Source organism: Oncorhynchus masou, chromosome 4, assembly GCF_036934945.1.
Source record: "Oncorhynchus masou masou isolate Uvic2021 chromosome 4, UVic_Omas_1.1, whole genome shotgun sequence".
Classification (NCBI taxonomy): domain Eukaryota; kingdom Metazoa; phylum Chordata; class Actinopteri; order Salmoniformes; family Salmonidae; genus Oncorhynchus; species Oncorhynchus masou.
Genome location: NC_088215.1, coordinates 7,304,505 through 7,324,816, shown reverse-complemented (window position 1 = coordinate 7,324,816; position 20,312 = coordinate 7,304,505). Strand labels below are relative to the sequence as shown.

General features: G+C 45.5%; 1 protein-coding gene and 1 long non-coding RNA gene across 2 annotated transcripts in view; one reads left to right on the top strand and one right to left on the bottom strand.

Annotated features, from left to right (window-relative positions):
• LOC135522487 (protein kinase C alpha type-like) overlaps nucleotides 1-20,312 on the top strand; it is a 226,709-nt gene that overhangs the window by 134,964 nt on the left and 71,433 nt on the right. The gene's annotated exons all lie outside the window — the stretch shown is intronic.
• LOC135522512 (uncharacterized) lies at nucleotides 1,894-16,038 on the bottom strand. The gene is made up of 3 exons (XR_010452686.1): nucleotides 15,661-16,038; nucleotides 3,556-4,611; nucleotides 1,894-3,454 (listed from the first exon to the last, which is right to left on the bottom strand). It is a non-coding gene; the product is annotated as an uncharacterized LOC135522512 (long non-coding RNA).

The window sequence follows — 20,312 nt, the reverse complement described above, 5'->3', positions numbered from 1 at the left end:
ATGAATGATTTACTTTTCCTCACGTTAGTCTCATTCCAAACGACGTAAACTGTTGGTTATCTGCACGAACCCAGTCTTCACTGAGTCATCCATACATCAATTGTCTTAAATAATTTATTTATTAACTAACTAAACAATCACAGAAATGCATAAACCAAACAAACAAAGTAAATATGGTTACAAGAAATGATAGGAGAATGTGCCCTAGTGGGCTAAACCGGCATGGCGGCTTGTTAGACAAAAGGGAACTGGGGGTCAACTAAGAAGTCACTACAGAGTTAATAATTATAACAATTGAAATGCTAATCCTTTACACAAGAACGCTCACTCATTTGGGAACAATTGCAATCAATATATGTACAGTGGCGATAACAAGTATTTGATACACTGCGGATTTTGCAGGTTTTCCTACTTACAAAGCATGTAGAAGTCTATCATTTTGATCATAGGTACACTTCAACTGTGAGAGATGGAATCTAAAACAAAAATCCAGAAAATCACATTGTATGATTTTTAAATATTTCATTTGCATTTTATTACATGACATAAGTATTTGATCACCTACCAAACAGTAAGAATTCCGTCTCTCAGAAGCCCTCCTGTTCTCCACTCATTACCTGTATTAACTGCACCTGTTTGAACTAATTTACCTGTATAAAAGACACCTGTCCACACACTCAATCAAACAGACTCCAACCTCTCCACAATGGCCAAGACCAGAGAGGGTGTAAGGACATCCGGGATAAATTGTAGACCTGCACAAGGCTGGGATGGGCTACAGGACAACAGGCAAGCAGCTTGGTGAGAAGGCAACAACTGTTGGTGCAATTATTAGAAAATGGAAGACGTTCAAGATGACGGTCAATCACCATCGGGTTTAGGGCTCAATGCAAGATCTCACCTCGTGGGGCATCAATGATCATGAGGAAGGTGAGGGATCAGCCCAGAACTACATGGCAGGACCTGGTCAATGACCTGAAGAGAGCTGGGAACACAGTCTCAAAGAAAACCATTAGTAACACACTACGCCGTCATGGATTAAAATCCTGCAGCGCACGCAAGGTCCCCCTGCTCAAGCCAGCGCATGTCCAGGCCCATCTGAAGTTTGCCAATAACCATCTGGATGATCCAGAGGAGGAATGGGAGAAGGTCATGTGGTCTGAGACAAAAATAGCGCTTTTTGGTCTAAACTCCACTCGCCGTGTTTGGAGGAAGAAGAAGGATGAGTACAACCCCAAGAACACCATCCCAACCGCGAAGCAGGAAATATAATTATTTTGGTATGCTTTTCTGCAAAGGGGACAGGACGACTGCACCGTATTGAGGGGAGGATGGATGGGGCCGTGTATCGCGAGATCTTGGCCAACAACCTCCTTCCCTCAGTAAGAGCATTGAAGATGGGTCGTGGCTGGGTCTTCCAGTATGACAATGACTCGAAACACACAGCCAGGGCAAATAAGGAGTGGCTCCGTAAGAAGCATCTCAAGGTCCTGGAGTGGCCTAGCCAGTCTCCAGACCTGAACCCAATAGAAAATCTTTGGAGGGAGCTGAAAATCCGTATTGCCCAGCGACAGCCCCGAAACCTGAAGGATCTGGAGGAGTGGGCCAAAATCCTTGCTGCAGTGTGTGCAAACCTGGTCAAGAACTACAGGAAACGTATGATCTCTGTAATTGCAAACCAAGGTTTCTGTACCAAATATTAAGTTCTGCTTTTCTGATGTATCAAATACTTATGTCATGCAATAAAATGCAAATGAATTACTTAAAAATCATACCATGTGATTTTTCTGGATTTTTGTTTTAGATTCCATCTCTCACAGTTGAAGTGGACCTTTGATAAAAAATTACAGACCTCTACATGCTTTGTAAGTAGGAAAACCTGCAAATTCCGCAGTGTATCAAATACTTATACTCCCCACTGTATTAATGCTCAGTGTGTTGTCTTGGTCGCTGTTGAAAAGTTTGTTTCTTTTGTAGAATTGTTTGTCTCTCTCTCTCTCTCTCTCTCTCTCTCTCTCTCTCTCTCTCTCTGTCGTGGTTATAGTGGTTGGTTCAGAGTGACATTCATTCATGTTGTTGTAGAATGGGTGTTTCGGCGGTTGTCGTTCTTCGCGTTCAATGATGCCGAATTCCTAGCTGCAGACTAGTAAATAATATCAAAGACTTGTTCTTATTCTGTCGGTATCGATAGTCTAAGAGTTTAACCATGTGGTATGTTTTAAAGATTCAGCAGTCTGGTCTGCAACCTTTGTACTCGTAATTGAGGGAAACATGGTCTACTTAGAATTTCTCAAAGTTGGGTTTTATTCGGAATTGCAGAAACGGGGCTGTCCCAGGATGCCTGATCCGAACTGGGCTCATGGGCGGTCCTCTGATTCAGTTCAACTCAAAAGGGAATTGGAGTTTCCTTCATTAATCAGTCCAAAATCACATTACACAATTTTACAAACAGTATCATCCTCACTCATTCATCTTATACAACAATTAGATGTAAAACCTCATATCTGAGGCTATTATATAAACAGCGTTATGGTAATGTGGCCGCACCGTCTCCCATGAGCTTCCCCAAGTTGTAACAAACAGACCAGTTCGTAGCTGGATTCTTCACCGATCTTTTATACCTTCTCCGGAACATGAAATTTGTTCGGACCTCAAGTTCTGTGAGGTGGAAGACATTCCTTTGTTCTCTATGAAAATTCACTGTCTCTTATACTGTGTCAATGAGGAGATAATCTCTTCGAGGAATTTACGACCTCACTAACAACAGCAGCCTGGTTGAAGGAGCAGAGAGAGGCAGGGAGAGGGGGATGGTGCTTGCTGTACCCAAAGAGGGCAACGTCATGACAATGTATATAGTCTAAAACCGGTTCATCTCATTATCTAATGCCCTACATCTGCATTGATCTGATAAACACAGGATAGGTGTAGTTTTTTTTATGTTACCTTTATTTAACTAGGCAAATCAGTTAAGAACAAATTCTTATTTTCAATGACGGCCTAGGAACCGTGGGTTCACTGCCTTGCTCAGGGGCAGAACAACAGATTTTTACCTGGTCAGCTCAGGGATTCGATCTTGCACCCTTTCGGTTACTAGTCCAACGCTCTAACCACTAGGCTACCTGCCTCCCCAGTAGAGAATGTGAAACGCTTTATTGAAAGAAGTTCATTATCCAAGTGTTATAAATACATGCATAATAAATATTATAATTGTAATATTATAAATACAAGTTCAGTCTGTACTTCAATGCTTATCTGTTGTGCATTATGAAAACAGAAGAAGAAAGAGGTGTAAAAGACAAAGGGAAATGAGTAAAAGCAGAGGGGCAGGGAAGGCAGCATATGATTAATAAATCACAGTGCTGCCCAAATATTCTCTTTTCATCACAGTTACATTATGGGTGAGGTGGCGATGATGGGCCTGGGGGTTGGCATCCTCTCTCACATCAAAACATATCTGCAGATGAGAGACAGAGCATGTTTAAACCTTTTGCTTTTATTTTTTATTCTAACATCATTAGTCATCATAATCATCAGGAGGTGAAATGCAAAACTGACCTTGGATCATTAACTCTGGGACGACTGCATCTCTGTATTTCAATGCAAAGCATCTCTTTAAATCATACTTCCTGTTGACCTGACCAAGTGACTTCTCACCTCTGATTATGCTGTGCCCTCTGTAGCCAGTTCAGATGTGGGAGCGGTTCACCGACTCAGCTGATATAACCTAGAGGATTTAGGGAGAAAAGGAGGAAGTGGAGGAGAGAGACTGTTATTGGGGAAATGAGTTCAACAGGAATCTGTGTGTGTGTGGTCTTACCTGGTGTCCACATCACACTAAGTGGCTGCAGAGTACTTTATGCTGAAAAACATGAACGGACACTCGAGGACAAACAATATAGCGTAGTTATAGAAATAATGAAGTGTCTTACTATTCTCCATGGTTGGCCCTCTTGCCTATTCTTTGAAGGTGGAAGGAGCCACATTTATACACCTGAGCCTGAATACTGCACAACACAATCCATCAATCAAATTGATACATGAGTGTGTAGGTATGGGTTACAGGGTGTCTAATTGCTCTACATTTTTTCAATATGGGTTATTTAAAATAGCCAGTTTTGTTTTTGTACAGACATCACAACCTTACCTAAACAGCACCCTCACCTGAGAAGTAGAAACTGGGAATTGAATAACTGCAGTTGACATAGCTAAGTAAATGAAAGAATACTCTTATTGCAATGTGAATAGCTCTTAAAGAGGCTTTGGTTGTGCATAGTGTAGTCTATGGTGTTACCAGGGATCAGCCACCTCCTACTTCTTCGAAGAGGGTAAGATCTTCCGCACACAGATTGCCTCTCTTGCTGCGTTGTTGTACCCCATCCTTGAAACATCCTGCAGAGCAGCAGACTCCTCCTCTGGCACACGGCGGCGAGCTGCAGATCCCCTCCTGGTCCTCGTGTCCATCCTCATGAAGTTATACAGGACACAGGTAGCCTTCACACACCTGAATTCCTCCAGGAGGCAGTCCCAGATGACCCTGGTCACCCAACCTTGCAGTGCCCTACACGTTAACTGTAGGCAATTGTTTTGAAGGAATCTCCAGTTACAAGGTATCTGTGGGAATATGGAAGATAATGTAATTATTAGACTGTTACATCACCAGGTCATTGTGGATTACTGAAGTATAATATCCCTGATAACAAATCATGATAACATTGGATTGATAGATGCATGGACACACATATGTATGTGTAGCATGTGACAATAACAGGATCATATCAAGGATGGCATCACAAATGAATACATAAATACCACTTGAAGCTTGATGAGTTGATCATTTGAATCAGCTGTGCGGTGCTGAGGCAAAAACAAAAATGTACACCCCTTTGATTTCCCAGGACTGAGAACCACTGGTCTTCATTTGGGATCTCTTCATATGTACACTGGCTTTCATAGCTCTCTTTATCTGAGGACAGAAAACCTCACAAATTACACTGCACTGAATATTATGCTATTATCTCCGTCCTCACTTCTAGGGACAGGAACTGCACAAAAGTACCTGCCCTTTCCAGAATAGCCTCCTCTCTCACTGACAGTTGGGACTGCTATCCTTCCACCCTCCTCCATGGCTGTTAGCTAGCTACCTACAAATGCATTTGGAGTTTGTTTTTTTACAGTGATAAATATATCAAGATAGCTAGCTAATATGAAGTTAGGTAGCTGGTGAAATGTAATTCACTTAGCTAGCTATCTGTACAGTATGTGAAGTTGGCTAGATAGTTAGCTAGCCAACTAGCTAGCTCATTTTGCAGCACATTTGAGTTAGCCTGCGCTGTAGCTAGTAAGCTAATAATACATTTTTTTTTTACATTTACGAAATGTATTTACTTACTTGAATAGGTTCTCCCAGCCATGTGGACAATTGGAAACAGGGCAGCAAAGTTTGTTTGTCACCAGATTGTTTCAGATTATATTACTATTGAACTATGTACCCATTTAATAACCAGAACCTTAATACAAACTTGCTATGCTGAATAATTGACGCACAATCAAACGTTAACTGCTAACCCACAAGCGAGTCACAATTGGCGGCACACGGCAATTTACCATTATCTAGTGTACATGCACCGTTAGGCCTACTTGTAACTTTATATACTTCGGTGGCTTGAGACTGCTAGCTAACAGTAAACGGACAGGAGGGAGTATGCCAGACCCCCCAAAGAGGCATAGCCCCCCTATCCATGAATCTCTAGTGACGTCCCTTCCCAGGGTTATATCTGTGTGGGCTTAGTCAGAAACGGGTCTCTCTTTTACATGTATTTATTAAGTCACAACTCGTTGCTCATGTCTTTCTGTGTGTGTGTGTGTGTGTGTGTGTGTGTTTTAACTGTTGGTTCTGCATCGGATGATTTCAGTCAGGCATAGAATGGACAACACCAAAGGTGGTCCAATCAGGCAATATGCTTAGTGCTACTGCATAAAGTGGTACCACATTTTACTTCAAGGCCAAACTATTGATACTTCTGAATAACGTTGTGCAGTGGTTAAAAACTGTATTTTTAGTGTTTCTTTGATATGGGATGTTGTAGGAAACAGTTCCCTCTTTATGCTAATTCTAGCTAATGCAGCAGTAGTTACATAATAATCACATACATGTATTTAGTAGTGGAGTCCTCCACTTCAGTGTTGGTACACATTCAGATTCAGTACAATGACTCCAATTTAATTGCCTGCTTGTGTAATTACATACATACATGTGAAATACATGTGAAATACATGTGGAATTCCCTCCCCAAATAATAATATGGATCCACACCACACATAGAGCTGTAGGAAATTGGAAACGGGTACACACGGTCAGTCCATTAACTGGTTAAGCTTGGGTCCCTAAATCAAATCCCATTCCCTCAACACACACTTATCACATTATCGCCCACGAGATGGAAGCAACCCCGGAAATATTCAATCAAATAGGGCAGTGGTCTTTGGCTTATTTCACTCCAAAGTGTAAATCGCACACTGTTAACATTAAGTTTGCTTTTCCATTGAGCTGATAATTGCCCAGTCATGTACTTGTCATATAGCACTTTTCCATTATTGAGAGTTCACTCTAGAACCATATTAACCCTATTATGTTTCCCCAAATGTGTTGTTACATATGAAAATTGCAGTTCAGCTTCGTCCAGAGCAACTCGTTTCCCTCCGATATGTTTCATGGCCCAATCACACGCCCGGCTGGCTGCCAAGCGCTCAGACCAGACGTGTGTGTGTGTGTGTGTGTTTCGAGGGTGGCTTCCCTCCATCGGCGTAACTGCTAGTGTGAAATTAAGTGTGACTCAAATGTAGGGGAGGAGGAAGGAATCGGGAAAAGGAAGGGAAGTCGACCTAACTTTCATAATCCAATACAGTTACAGAGAGAGAACAGCACCAGGAAGTGGAGATAGGAGGACCCATGTACTGTACTGTAAAGCCCTGTTCCAATGTTCAAATGCATTGTTCTTTCCTCCTCCACCCCTTCATGCAATCATGAATCTAATCTATTTTGGATAGGTGAGAGTAAGGGTTCCCACTGTAGAGCATAACGCCAACACAGTCAAATCAGTGATGGCGAAGGGACCAATGGAGGAAGGATGCGTTTCCCAAAGTATTGGCGCCGGGCCTACAAAACGTTCAGGAGACACCACTGGGCAGTGCAGCACTAGAACATCTAGTACTCTGTGTGGGCCACCCATCTGATGACACTGTCGGAAGAAGAAGAGAGCAAAGAGGGCCACGCCATGTTGCTAACAAATACAGACCCACGTCTATTCCAATTGACTCCTTGTGGTCTCAATGTGTCCCTTATCCCTTGGCTGGCAGTAGCCTTCCCAAGCAGCCTTCAACTAAGAGTCACTTCCTTAATTTAAGTGTCACTTTCAGTCCGTTCTGCTTCAAAGGGGCTTTTGGCTGGCTTCTCCTTGGAACATTCTTCTTATGTTTAACTCTATTTAGCTTCAGTACAGAGCAGCGGCCTGCTTATATGCCTACTGGTAGACATTCCCCCTTCCACTGGGCTTGGCTGTGCTGTGGCTATGAGGCGCACACACACTCAAACAAACACAAGCACACACACAAATATTCCCGTAGCTAAATCACTAACAGCTCTTCACATTAACAGACAGACAGATGGGAATGCCGATTGGGGCCCGTCTAAAGTGGACAGAATGTTAAATGCACTGGCAAGCCAAAGAGGATATGGAGCTCTCTCCTTATACTGAAATGTGTTCTAGTGGGCTATGATGGAGCCAGGAATGCTGTGATGAAGCTGGACCTCGCTGGTGAAAGTGGTTTCTTGATTTGAAGAGGTTTATGTTGGCTAGGTGTTAGCAACACCCGGAGAGTCAGTTCATAACAGCTAATGTTATCATTCTTTGGCAGTGTTATGATTATGTCATTATGCAAAAATGCTCCAAAACAAACCTTTTAATGTGAGAAAAATGATGACATTTCTATCACACATTTACTTACATAACTCATGTAAATTATTATGAGGTACATAATGCAGCCTTCTGGTCTAATAGTTACCTGCCTCATTCCTATGATAGGAATGTAATGCATTTTCCCAGGCAGACAAAGACAGCTTCGCCAGCGTGTTTGAATTGCCCTGCTTATTGGTTTCCTGTAAAGCACCGGCTTGGCTGTTTGTCAGCACAACGCCTAACATACGACCTGGATTCCCTTAGCATTCCCAGGGCTAGCATGATGTCCATCACATTACACCACAGCTCTATTGTTGCTTCACCTTTTCTAAATGAGCCTGTCAGTCAGACACAGGGCCCTTGTCTGACACATCAGTTCTGTCATTGCCAATCGCCACACAACTTTATAATAATAATAATTATAATAATATATTAAATACTTACTGCTGATGGGATGTCAAAGTAATGCGAGCATATACTTAACAAAAATATAAACTCAACATGTAAAGTGTTGGTCCCATGTTTCATGAGCTGAAATAAATGATCCACACGCACAAAAATCTTCTTTCGATCAAATTCTGTGCACAAATGTTTTTACATCACTGTTCGTGAGCATTTCTCCTTTGCCAAGATATTCCATCTACCTGACAGATGTGGCATATCAAGAAGCTGATTAAACGGCATGATCATTACACCTTGTACTGGGGACAATAAAAGGCCATTCTAAAATGTGCAGTTTTGTCACACAACACAATGCCACAGATGTCTCCAGGGTGCAATTGGCATGATGACTGCAGTGCCAGAGAATTAAATGTACATTTTTCTACCATAAACTGCCTCCGATGTCATAGAGAATTTGGCAGTACATCTAACTGGCCTCACAACTGCAGACCACGTGTAACCACGCCGACCCAGGACCTCCACATCCAGCTTCTTCTTCACCTGCGGGATCGTCTGAGACCAGTCACCCAGACAGCTGATGAAACTGTGGTTTTGCACAACTGAAGAATTTCTACACAAACTGTCTCAGGGAAGCTCATCCGCATGCTCGCCATCCTCACCAGGTTCTTGACCTGACTGCAGTTTGGCTTCGTAACCAACTTCAGTCGGAAAATTCTCACCTTCAATGGCCACTGGCGTGCTGATGATGTCTGCTCTTCACGGGTGAATCCCGGTTTCAACTGTAACGTCCAGGTGACGTCGTGTGGCAGCGGTTTTCTGATGTTACATTTACATTTACATTTAAGTCATTTAGCAGACGCTCTTATCCAGAGCGACTTACAAATTGGTGAATTCACCTTCTGACATCCAGTGGAACAGCCACTTTACAATAGTGCATCTAAATCATTAAGGGGGCAGCGGGGTGAGAAGGATTTTATCTATCCTAGGTATTCCTTGAAGAGGTGGGGTTTCAGGTGTCTCATAGATTGACTCCGCTGTCCTGGCGCGTGAGGGAGTTTGTTCCACCATTGGGGGGCCAGAGCAGCGAACAGTTTTGACTGGGCTGAGCGGGATGTTGTAACGAGTGCACATAGAGAGGGAAGCAAGTTCAGGGAGTGAGGGTTTTAATAATAATAATTGGGGCGGCAGGGTAGCCTAGTGGTTAGAGCGTTGGACTAGTAACCGAAAAGTTGCAAGTTCAAATCCCCGAGCTGACAAGGTACAAATCTGTCGCTCTGCCCCTGAACAGGCAGGTTGATCGGACCTCCGAAGATTTGAAGAAACAGTTCTACAACCCTGAATTGCCATGCTGTGAAGCTGGATTCTATGAACAAATACCCTTGTCTTAGAAGCCCAAACGCAGCTGTAATAAGATCCGATGAGGGTAACGTTTACGCATGGGCTTGTGTCACTTCCACGAGATTCCGAGCGCTGAGATTAATATTCACGGGCGAGTTCTAACTTCTTACTTAGTCATGCATTGATGTCAATGGGAGACTAAGTGAAACTCCAATTAAAGTGGAAATGAGCATTCTCCCCTTTAGATAGCGTGGTACTCTCTTCCTCCTCCTCCTCCTTGTCATACAGTGCGGCAAATAAAGTATTTAGTCAGCCACCAATTGTGCAAGTTCTCCCACTTAAAAAGAGAGGCCTGTAATTTTCATTACATTTACATTTACATTTAAGTCATTTAGCAGACGCTCTTATCCAGAGCGACTTACAAATTGGTGAATTCACCTTCTGACATCAGTGGAACAGCCACTTTACAATAGTGCATCTAAATCATTTAAGGGGGGGTGAGAAGGATAGCTTTATCCTATCCTAGGTATTCCTTGAAGAGGTGGGGTTTCAGGTGTCTCCGGAAGGTGGTGATTGACTCCGCTGTCCTGGCGTCGTGAGGGAGTTTGTTCCACCATTGGGGGCCAGAGCAGCGAACAGTTTTTCACTGGGCTGAGCGGAACTGTACTTCCTCAGTGGTAGGGAGGCGAGCAGGCCAGAGGTGGATGAACGCAGTGCCCTTGTTTGGGTGTAGGGCCTGATCAGAGCCTGGAGGTACTGCGGTGCCGTTCCCCTCACAGCTCCGTAGGCAAGCACCATGGTCTTGTAGCGGATGCAAGCTTCAACTGGAAGCCAGTGGAGAGAGCGGAGGAGCGGGGTGACGTGAGAGAACTTGGGAAGGTTGAACACCAGACGGGCTGCGGCGTTCTGGATGAGTTGTAGGGGTTTAATGGCACAGGCAGGGAGCCCAGCCAACAGCGAGTTGCAGTAGTCCAGACGGGAGATGACAAGTGCCTGGATTAGGACCTGCGCCGCTTCCTGTGTGAGGCAGGGGCGTACTCTGCGGATGTTGTAGAGCATGAACCTACAGGAACGGGCCACCGCCTTGATGTTAGTTGAGAACGACAGGGTGTTGTCCAGGATCACGCCAAGGTTCTTAGCGCTCTGGGAGGAGGAAACAATGGAGTTGTCAACCGTGATGGCGAGATCATGGAACGGGCAGTCCTTCCCCGGGAGGAAGAGCAGCTCCGTCTTGCCGAGGTTCAGCTTGAGGTGGTGATCCGTCATCCACACTGATATGTCTGCCAGACATGCAGAGATGCGATTCGCCACCTGGTCATCAGAAGGGGGAAAGGAGAAGATTAATTGTGTGTCGTCTGCATAGCAATGATAGGAGAGACCATGTGAGGTTATGACAGAGCCAAGTGACTTGGTGTATAGCGAGAATAGGAGAGGGCCTAGAACAGAGCCCTGGGGGACACCAGTGCGTGGGCCGCACCGGAGATGCCCAACTCGGAGAGGGTGGAGAGGAGGATCTGATGGTTCACAGTGTCGAAGGCAGCCGATAGGTCTAGAAGGATGAGAGCAGAGGAGAGAGAGTTAGCTTTAGCAGTGCGGAGCGCCTCCGTGATACAGAGAAGAGCAGTCTCAGTTGAATGACTAGTCTTGAAACCTGACTGATTTGGATCAAGAAGGTCATTCTGAGAGAGATAGCGGGAGAGCTGGCCAAGGACGGCACGTTCAAGAGTTTTGGAGAGAAAAGAAAGAAGGGATACTGGTCTGTAGTTGTTGACATCGGAGGGATCGAGTGTAGGTTTTTTCAGAAGGGGTGCAACTCTCGCTCTCTTGAAGACGGAAGGGACGTAGCCAGCGGTCAGGGATGAGTTGATGAGCGAGGTGAGGTAAGGGAGAAGGTCTCCGGAAATGGTCTGGAGAAGAGAGGAGGGATAGGGTCAAGCGGGCAGGTTGTTGGGCGGCCGGCCGTCACAAGAAGCGAGATTTCATCTGGAGAGAGAGGGGAGAAAGAGGTCAGAGCACAGGGTAGGGCAGTGTGAGCAGAACCAGCGGTGTCGTTTGACTTAGCAAACGAGGATCGGATGTCGTCGACCTTCTTTTCAAAATGGTTGACGAAGTCATCTGCAGAGAGGGAGGAGGGGGGAGGAGGATTCAGGAGGGAGGAAAAGGTGGCAAAGAGCTTCCTAGGGTTAGAGGCAGATGCTTGGAATTCAGAGTGGAAGAAAGTGGCTTTAGCAGCAGAGACAGAGGAGGAAAATGTAGAGAGGAGGGAGTGAAAGGATGCCAGGTCCGCAGGGAGGCGAAGTTTTCCTCCATTTCCGCCGGCTGCCCGGAGCACTGTTCTGTGAGCTCGCAATGAGTCGTCGAGCCACGGAGCGGGGAGGGAGGACCGAGCCGGCCTGGAGGATAGGGGACATAGAGAGTCAAAGGATGCAGAAAGGGAAGAGAGGAGGGTTGAGGAGGCAGAATCAGGAGATAGGTTGGAGAAGGTATGAGCAGAGGGAAGAGATGATAGGATGGAAGAGGAGAGAGTAGCGGGGGAGAGAGAGCGAAGGTTGGGACGGCGCGATACCATCCGAGTAGGGGCAGTGTGGGAAGTGTTGGATGAGAGCGAGAGGGAAAAGGATACAAGGTAGTGGTCGGAGACTTGGAGGGGAGTTGCAATGAGGTTAGTGGAAGAACAGCATCTAGTAAAGATGAGGTCGAGCGTATTGCCTGCCTTGTGAGTAGGGGGGAAGGTGAGAGGGTGAGGTCAAAAGAGGAGAGGAGTGGAAAGAAGGAGGCAGAGAGGAATGAGTCAAAGGTAGACGTGGGGAGGTTAAAGTCGCCCAGGACTGTGAGAGGTGAGCCGTCCTCAGGAAAGGAGCTTATCAAGGCATCAAGCTCATTGATGAACTCTCCGAGGAACCTGGAGGGCGATAAATGATAAGGATGTTAAGCTTGAAAGGGCTGGTAACTGTGACAGCATGGAATTCAAAGGAGGCGATAGACAGATGGGTAAGGGGAGAGAGAGAGAATGACCACTTGGGAGAGATGAGGATCCCGGTGCCACCACCCCGCTGACCAGAAGCTCTCGGGGTGTGCGAGAACACGTGGGCGGACGAAGAGAGAGCAGTAGGAGTAGCAGTGTTGTCTGTGGTGATCCATGTTTCCGTCAGTGCCAAGAAGTCGAGGGACTGGAGGGAGGCATAGGCTGAGATGAACTCTGCCTTGTTGGCCGCAGATCGGCAGTTCCAGAGGCTACCGGAGACCTGGAACTCCACGTGGGTCGTGCGCGCTGGGACCACCAGACTAGGGTGGCCGCGGCCACGCGGTGTGGAGCGTTTGTATGGTCTGTGCAGAGAGGAGAGAACAGGGATAGATAGACACATAGTTGACAGGCTACAGAAGAGGCTACGCTAATGCAAAGGAGATTGGAATGACAAGTGGACTACACTTATCGAATGTTCAGAACGTTAAGCTTACATAGCAAGAATCTTATTGACTAAAATGATTGAAATGATACAGTACTGCTGGAGTAGGCTAGCTGGCAGTGGCTACGTTGTTGACACTACACTAATCAATTCGTTCCGAGTGTAATAGTTTCTACAGTGCTGCTATTCGGGGCTAGCTGGCTAGCTAGCAGTGTTGATTACGTAACGTTACGTTAGAAGAACGACAATAGCTGGCTAGCTAACCTAGAAAATCGCTCCAGACTACACAATTGTCTTAGATACAAAGACGGCTATGTAGCTAGCTAGCTACGATCAAACAAATCAAACCGTTGTACTGTAGTGAAGTGAAATGAAAATGTGATACTACCTGTGGAGCGAGGCGGAATGTTGACCGGGTTGTTGAAGTTCAATTCGGAAGACGTTGGCTAGCTGTTGGCTAGCTAGCTATAGCAGTGACTCCTACGTTAAGGACGACAAATAGCTGGCTAGCTAACCTCGGTAAATTAAGATAATCACTCTAAGTCTACACACTCTAAACTACACAATACCTTGGATACGAAGACAGCAAAGACAACTATGTAGCTAGCTAACACTACACTAATCGAGTCGTTGAGTGTAATAGTTTCTACAGTGCTAGTGGACGTTAGCTAGCTGCTGTGCTAGTGGACGTTAGCTAGCTGCTGGGCAGAAAGCAGTGTAGACTACGTTAGGATGACGAAATACGATAATTACGCAATTATCTTTGATACAAAGACGGCTATGTAGCTAGCTAAGAAGAAATTGCTAAGATTAGACAAATCAAACCGTTGTACTATAATGAAATGTAATGAAATGTCATCATAGGTACACTTGAACTATGACAAACAAAATGAGAAAAAAAAATCCAGAAAATCACATTGTAGGATTTTTAATGAATTTATTTGCAAATTATGGTGGAAAATAAGTATTTGGTCAATAACAAAAGTTTATCTCAATACTTTGTCAATGCTAACAAAGGGTATATAACAGAGGTCAAACGTTTTCTGTAAGTCTTCACAAGGTTTTCACACACTGTTGCTGTTTTTTTGGCCCGTTCCTCAATGCAGATCTCCTCTAGAGCAGTGATGTTTTGGGGCTGTGGGCAACACGGACTTTCAACTCCCTCCAAACATTTTCTATGGGGTTGAGATCTGGAGACTGGCTAGGCCACTCCAGGACCTTGAAATGCTTCTTACGAAGCCACTCCTTCGTTGCCCGGGCGGTGTGTTTGGGATCATTGTCATGCTGAAAGACCCAACCAGGTTTCATCACTCAAAATCTCACGATACATGGCCCCATTCATTCTTTCCTTTACACGGATCAGTCGTCCTGTTTGGGAAAGCATGATGTTTCATTGCTTCATGCTTTGATGCAACTCAGCATTCTTTGTCCTCCAAACCAAGTTGAGTTTTTACAAAAAGTTATATTTTGGTTTCATCTGACCATATGACATTCTCCCAATATTCTTCTGGATCATCCAAGTGCTCTCTAGCAAACTTCAGACGGGCCTGGACATGTACTGGCTTAAGCTGGGGGACACGTCTGGCACTGCAGGATTTGAGTCCCTGGCAGCGTAGTGTGTTACTACTGATGGTAGGCTTGGTTACTTTGGTCCCAGCTCTCTGCAGGTCATTCACTAGGTCCCCCCGTGTGGTTCTGGGATTTTTGCTCACCGTTCTTGTGATCATTTTGACCCCACGGGGTGAGATCTTGCATGGAGCCCCAGATCAAGAGAGATTATCAGTGGTCTTGAATGTCTTCCATTTCCTAATAATTGCTCCAACAGTTGATTTCTTCAAACCAAGCTGCTTACCTATTGCAGATTCAGTCTTCCCAGCCTGGTGCAGGTCTACAATTTTGTTTCTGGTGTCCTTTGACAGCTCTTTGGTCTTGGCCATAGTGGAGTTTGGAGTGTGACTGTTTGAGGTTGTGGACAGGTGTCTTTTATACTGATAACAAGTTCAAACAGGTGCCATTAATACAGGTAACGAGTGGAGGACAGAGGAGCCTCTTAAAAAAGTTACAGGTCTGTGAGCGCCAGAAATCTTGCTTGTTTGTAGGTGACCAAATACTTATTTTCCACCATAATTTGCAAATAAATTCATAAAAAATCCTACAATATGATTTTCTCTTTTTTCTTTTCTTCTTTTTTTCTCATTTTGTCATAGTTGAAGTGTACCTATGATGCAAATTACAGGCCTCTCTTTTTAAGTGGGAGAACTTGCACAATTGGTGGCTGACTAAATACTTTTTTGTCCCACGGTATCTCACCAGCTCTAAGTGCTCTGTGTATTGAGCTGAGGAACTTAGTGGTTTACCTTTTTTTAAACCGACAAAGACAACAAACCCATAGCCATCACTCAGGCACCTACAGAACATGCACTCTACCCTGCCTCTTCACGATATGAATCATATCTTTATTCTCACACACACACACATACGTACGCACAAACCCACACTCTCACTCTCATCCTGTGACACACACTCCACCCTGCCTCTTCGAGGTCCTATAATCATACCTTCATTGGTAAGGGCCAGGAGGACAGCTGGCCATATGACACCTCTCCTTCCTGCATCAGGGAGACCCCCAATAGCGTCCGTGGCGTCACTCGTCACCAGAATGTCTCCACGGAGGACAGGTGGGGAATGCGACTCTGGCACAGGAAGAAGGGTGGCTCCACTTGACTTCTCCATGATGCCTGGAGAAGGAGAGACCGAGAGGCTGAGGGCGAGAGAGCGAAACAGAGAAAGAGAGGGATGAGTGAGGGAGATGAAGAGAGCGAGAGAGTAAGGTATCAAACGGGGGAGTTGGAGAGAACAGAGAGGGTGAAATGCTCGCAGGAAAGGCAAAACACTGAACACAGAGTGGGGTGATGTGTTTTCGCCAAACGGGTGAAATCGCTATGACAGGATGGTGCCGTAGGGAGCTAACTGGACAGAACCAGCTCTGTTCTGTTCCGGTTGAGGACAAACCTCTGGGTATGTGCCCTCCTCCTTCAGTTCTTCCCTCAAACACAGAGTCCATTCTTTCTCTCTCTGTGTGTTTTGTCTCGGGCCTCAGCCTTTGTTCATTCAGTCCGGTGTTATGTAAGACAGGGTGACAGTGTTTCTGTTGCTGTTTTGTAACTCTGGACATGGTAGGTTGGAGGAGAGAAGGAGATTTGGTTGGCTCAGAGTGATGCACACAGAGACTGACAAATACTCATAAACACACACTCAGACAAACAAACCCATAAAAACATGAATACAGACCAGACTGATATCGGTCTGTCTGTGTGCATGTTTGGTTTTGTGCTCTGTACTGGTACCCCATGTATATAGCCAAGTATTGTTACTCATTGTGTATTTATTTGAGCTGTTAGTCGTGTGTGTGTGTGTGTGTGTGTGTGTGTGTGTGTGTGTGTGTGTGTGTGTGTGTGTGTGTGTGTGTGGATGAAAGGTGTAATTGCTCTGACTCGCAGCTCGGCTCTGCAAAACCTCATCTAGAACAATCCCCTCATCCCCTGGCTCTTTCGGGATCTTGCTTCCCTCTTTTTGGTTAAACACGATTCAATCTCCTGATTTTTTTTTGTCATCTTTCCCACTCTCCATCTTGCCTTTTGTCTCTTTTTTTTTGCACCCCTTTCCATCCATCGCTCTCTTTTGGATGTCGTTATGCCTCATCCCACTGTTCTTTCTCACTTTCAGTCCCTCAAATTACAATGGAACTGGGCCTCATTCTCCTCTTGTTCAAATTGTCTTTTCGCGACCTCAATTTTTTTTTTAATTCACAATGGCAGCTTTCCTGTGTTTTGTCTCTCCCGAGTCTTTCGATCTCTGATTCGTAACATGATATAGAAGCCACGGGTGCACTGTCAGACTCAAGGCAGCGTGATTGACGTGGCATCAGAATATGTTACATGGCAGACGTCGTTCGGTAGTTTCTCTGAGGTAATACTAGACAAGTGGCAGGAAGATTGACATGTGTTGGCAGTTCGGGAGTGTGAGCTCTACCGCTGTCTAGTCAATAGCACGTTTTGTCAGATGTTGTAGAACTGCGCAGAGGTGAATGTCGGGTCTACCACCCTTGGCTATCAATGCTATATCCACGGCTTTGCTTCCCCCTGCATACAGAAAACCATCATCTGCATTCAATAGTCCTCTGCCTTTTCTGTCACCAATGTGAGCTGTCAATCACATTTACAACCAATCAGATGTTGCCGTGTATTATACAGCACTTGCTCTCAGGATCCATAGTGCTGTCTTTTCTAGTGCCTAATGGCACCCTATTCCCTACATAGTGCACTACTTTTGACCGGGGAATAGGGTGCCATTTTGGGATGCATACAAAAGTAGTGCACTATGTAGGGAGGAATAGGGTGCCATTTGGTAAGCGACCATTGCCTGCATTCCATTACCCCTCCCACTCCCACGTAGTCTGTTATGTGGATTCAATTTACTTAGTGCCAGTATAAATTGGCAGAGTATTTCCCTCCATGAGGCCAGCAGTTTTTTCCTTATGCTAATGTTTTCCATCTCCACTAAATACTTCACTGTTGTTGGTAATGACCCTAACAGGGCACCGTAGTGGGCAGGGTCTGTGAGTCATCAGCTGTAATAACCAGGCGTAGGAATGAAATAAAATCCTGATTGCGTTCCTGTGATTCAGAACGAGCCTGGTTGGAGTGTATGGGGTGATGATTAAATCATGGGGTTTGTTCGTAGAAACACTGCAGGCAAATGAGGAATTCCCTAGATGGTGGTGGTGGTGACGCTGTTGGCGGTGATTACGATGTTGACGGCGGTGATGGCTGTGACCGTTGTGGCTACGGACACAAATTAGGTCACTGAACCTCATATTGCACCTTTATTACCCATCTGACCTACTAAATCGCACCTCTAAAGACAGGGGGCAGTGTGTAGCCCAAAACAGTCCCAGCCTATACCAGAACAGTCCCAGCCTATACCAGAACAGTCCCAGCCTATTCCAGAACAGTCCCAGCCTATACCAGAACAGTCCCAGCCTATACCAGAACAGTCCCAGCCTATACCAGAACAGTCCCAGCCTATACCAGAACAGTCCCAGCCTATACCAGAACAGTCCCAGCCTATACCAGAACAGTCCCAGCCTATACCAGAACAGTCCCAGCCTATACCAGAACAGTCCCAGCCTATACCAGAACAGTCCCAGCCTATACCAGAACAGTCCCAGCCTATACCAGAAGAGTTCCTATACAGCACCACAGCTGTCCACCCGGCTCCCACTGACTCCACTGTCATAAAACAGACCTGCTATCCAATATTCAGAATGTGTACAGTAGACACAGTGGGCGTGTATTTAAAAAGTCAACAGAAACCCAGAAGAGGGCAAGCAGCCAACTGCCACAGAGGAGTTATTGTGGCTAAAGCCCACACCCTAGTCCCACAGCCAGCCAGCCTTCACTCCTAGAATCCCAACCTTCACACTCTGTGGCTCTCTGTGTGATGCCATGGGGACCACGCCTAAGGCCGGACACAGACAACGCCTTAGTCCTGGACTTAAAGGCAGGCTGATTGTCCAATCTCTATTGAAGGCGCTTTTTAGTCGAAAGACACCAGGCAATATATGTATAGTAGTTTGTAGTAGGTTATTGTAGTTTGTTGCTTCAAAGACATGGAAACTGAAGTTTGTTGCTTCAAAGGCATGGAAACTGAAATGCACACACAGTCAAATGCATGCACACACCCTGACTCCTCAGTGGGGCTCCCAGACGGAGAGAACAAAGCAGCTGAACTTTGTGGCTAGGCTGGTTCTCTCCTGGCAGAGACTTCCAACAGGCAGCCATGTCATTGGTATTCCGTGGCTGGCCCGGCTGCCTGGCTCTCTACTGAGCACCACTTTCTCAATCTCTCTCTCTCTCTCTCTTTTGCCGTTGAGCCACACGACTCTACACCAGTCAGGGATTGCTGCTCCACATGACACTCCCTGTTCCACACCTGTCACACTGTGCTGAAGAGACACACACACACACACACACACACACACACACACACACACACACACACACACACAGGGATAGAATCACATAACCAAGTTCATACGCTCATAACCATACACACTCACTCACATACATGTACACTCACACACACACACACACACACACAAGCGTACACTTACACACAGACTCGTACGCAAACAGACGGTTATTTATTTAACCTTTGTTTTGGATTGATAAGGGAGTTTTTGTGTCTGAATGTATACACCCACAACAATCTGTTTCTATCTCTCGCCCCTCTCACACACACTCGCACCCTTTTCCCCTCCCTCCCTTTGACACCCCTCACCCCTGTTAACCTGGTGACTGGCTAACATACCCGCCCCTCTTCCGATGGTTTCAGGACACCAACTTTGTGTCCTTAAAGCTCAAATGATCCCCCGTTAACCAGCCCAGTCGTTCGGACAGTGGTCACTCCCTGAGCTCTTTATGTTTGACTTCACATTCTAATGTCTCTGTGTGTCAGTTCCGTTGGATTTAGGACCAATGGACAAAGATGCGTGCTGTATGGACAACTGCAGAATTGTCAGAAAACTCCTGCAAAACTCCTGCAATATTTCTATATTTTTTCATTTAGATTTGTGTGTATTGTTGTCTATTTTTAGATACTACTGCGCTTGTTGGAGCGAGGAACACAAGCATTTCGCTACACCCGCAATAACATCTGCTACATACAGTATGTGTGTGCAGAATATGATGTGATTTGGTACAATCCAATGTGCTGAAAGAGAGAAAGGGTCTGAAAAGAGAACGGTTCTAACCAACACAGCTCTGACTCAGTTCTTCTGTTATCTCCGTCTATCACTCAATAATACCGCACCCACTCAGGCGAGGGCTGCGTTAATCACGTAACAAGTGCCTGTTCTTTTCAATCCAAGGTACATTTTATAAGGAGACTGTCCTCGAGACTCTGGTATCCAAGGTAACGGTGGCGTTGAGGCCTTTCCCCCTTTCATGTCCCAGTGTGTCAATGAGGACTGTCACTGACTGACACACACACACACACACTTGTAGGAGATACACTTGTAGACTTGTAGGAGATAGAATTGTCGGAGTCGTGTGATGCACAAGCAATGTGTCAGTCCACTAAAATAAGGCTTTATATGCACACACACTGTCGGGCCAAAGTTTTAGAACACGTACTCATTCAAAGCTTT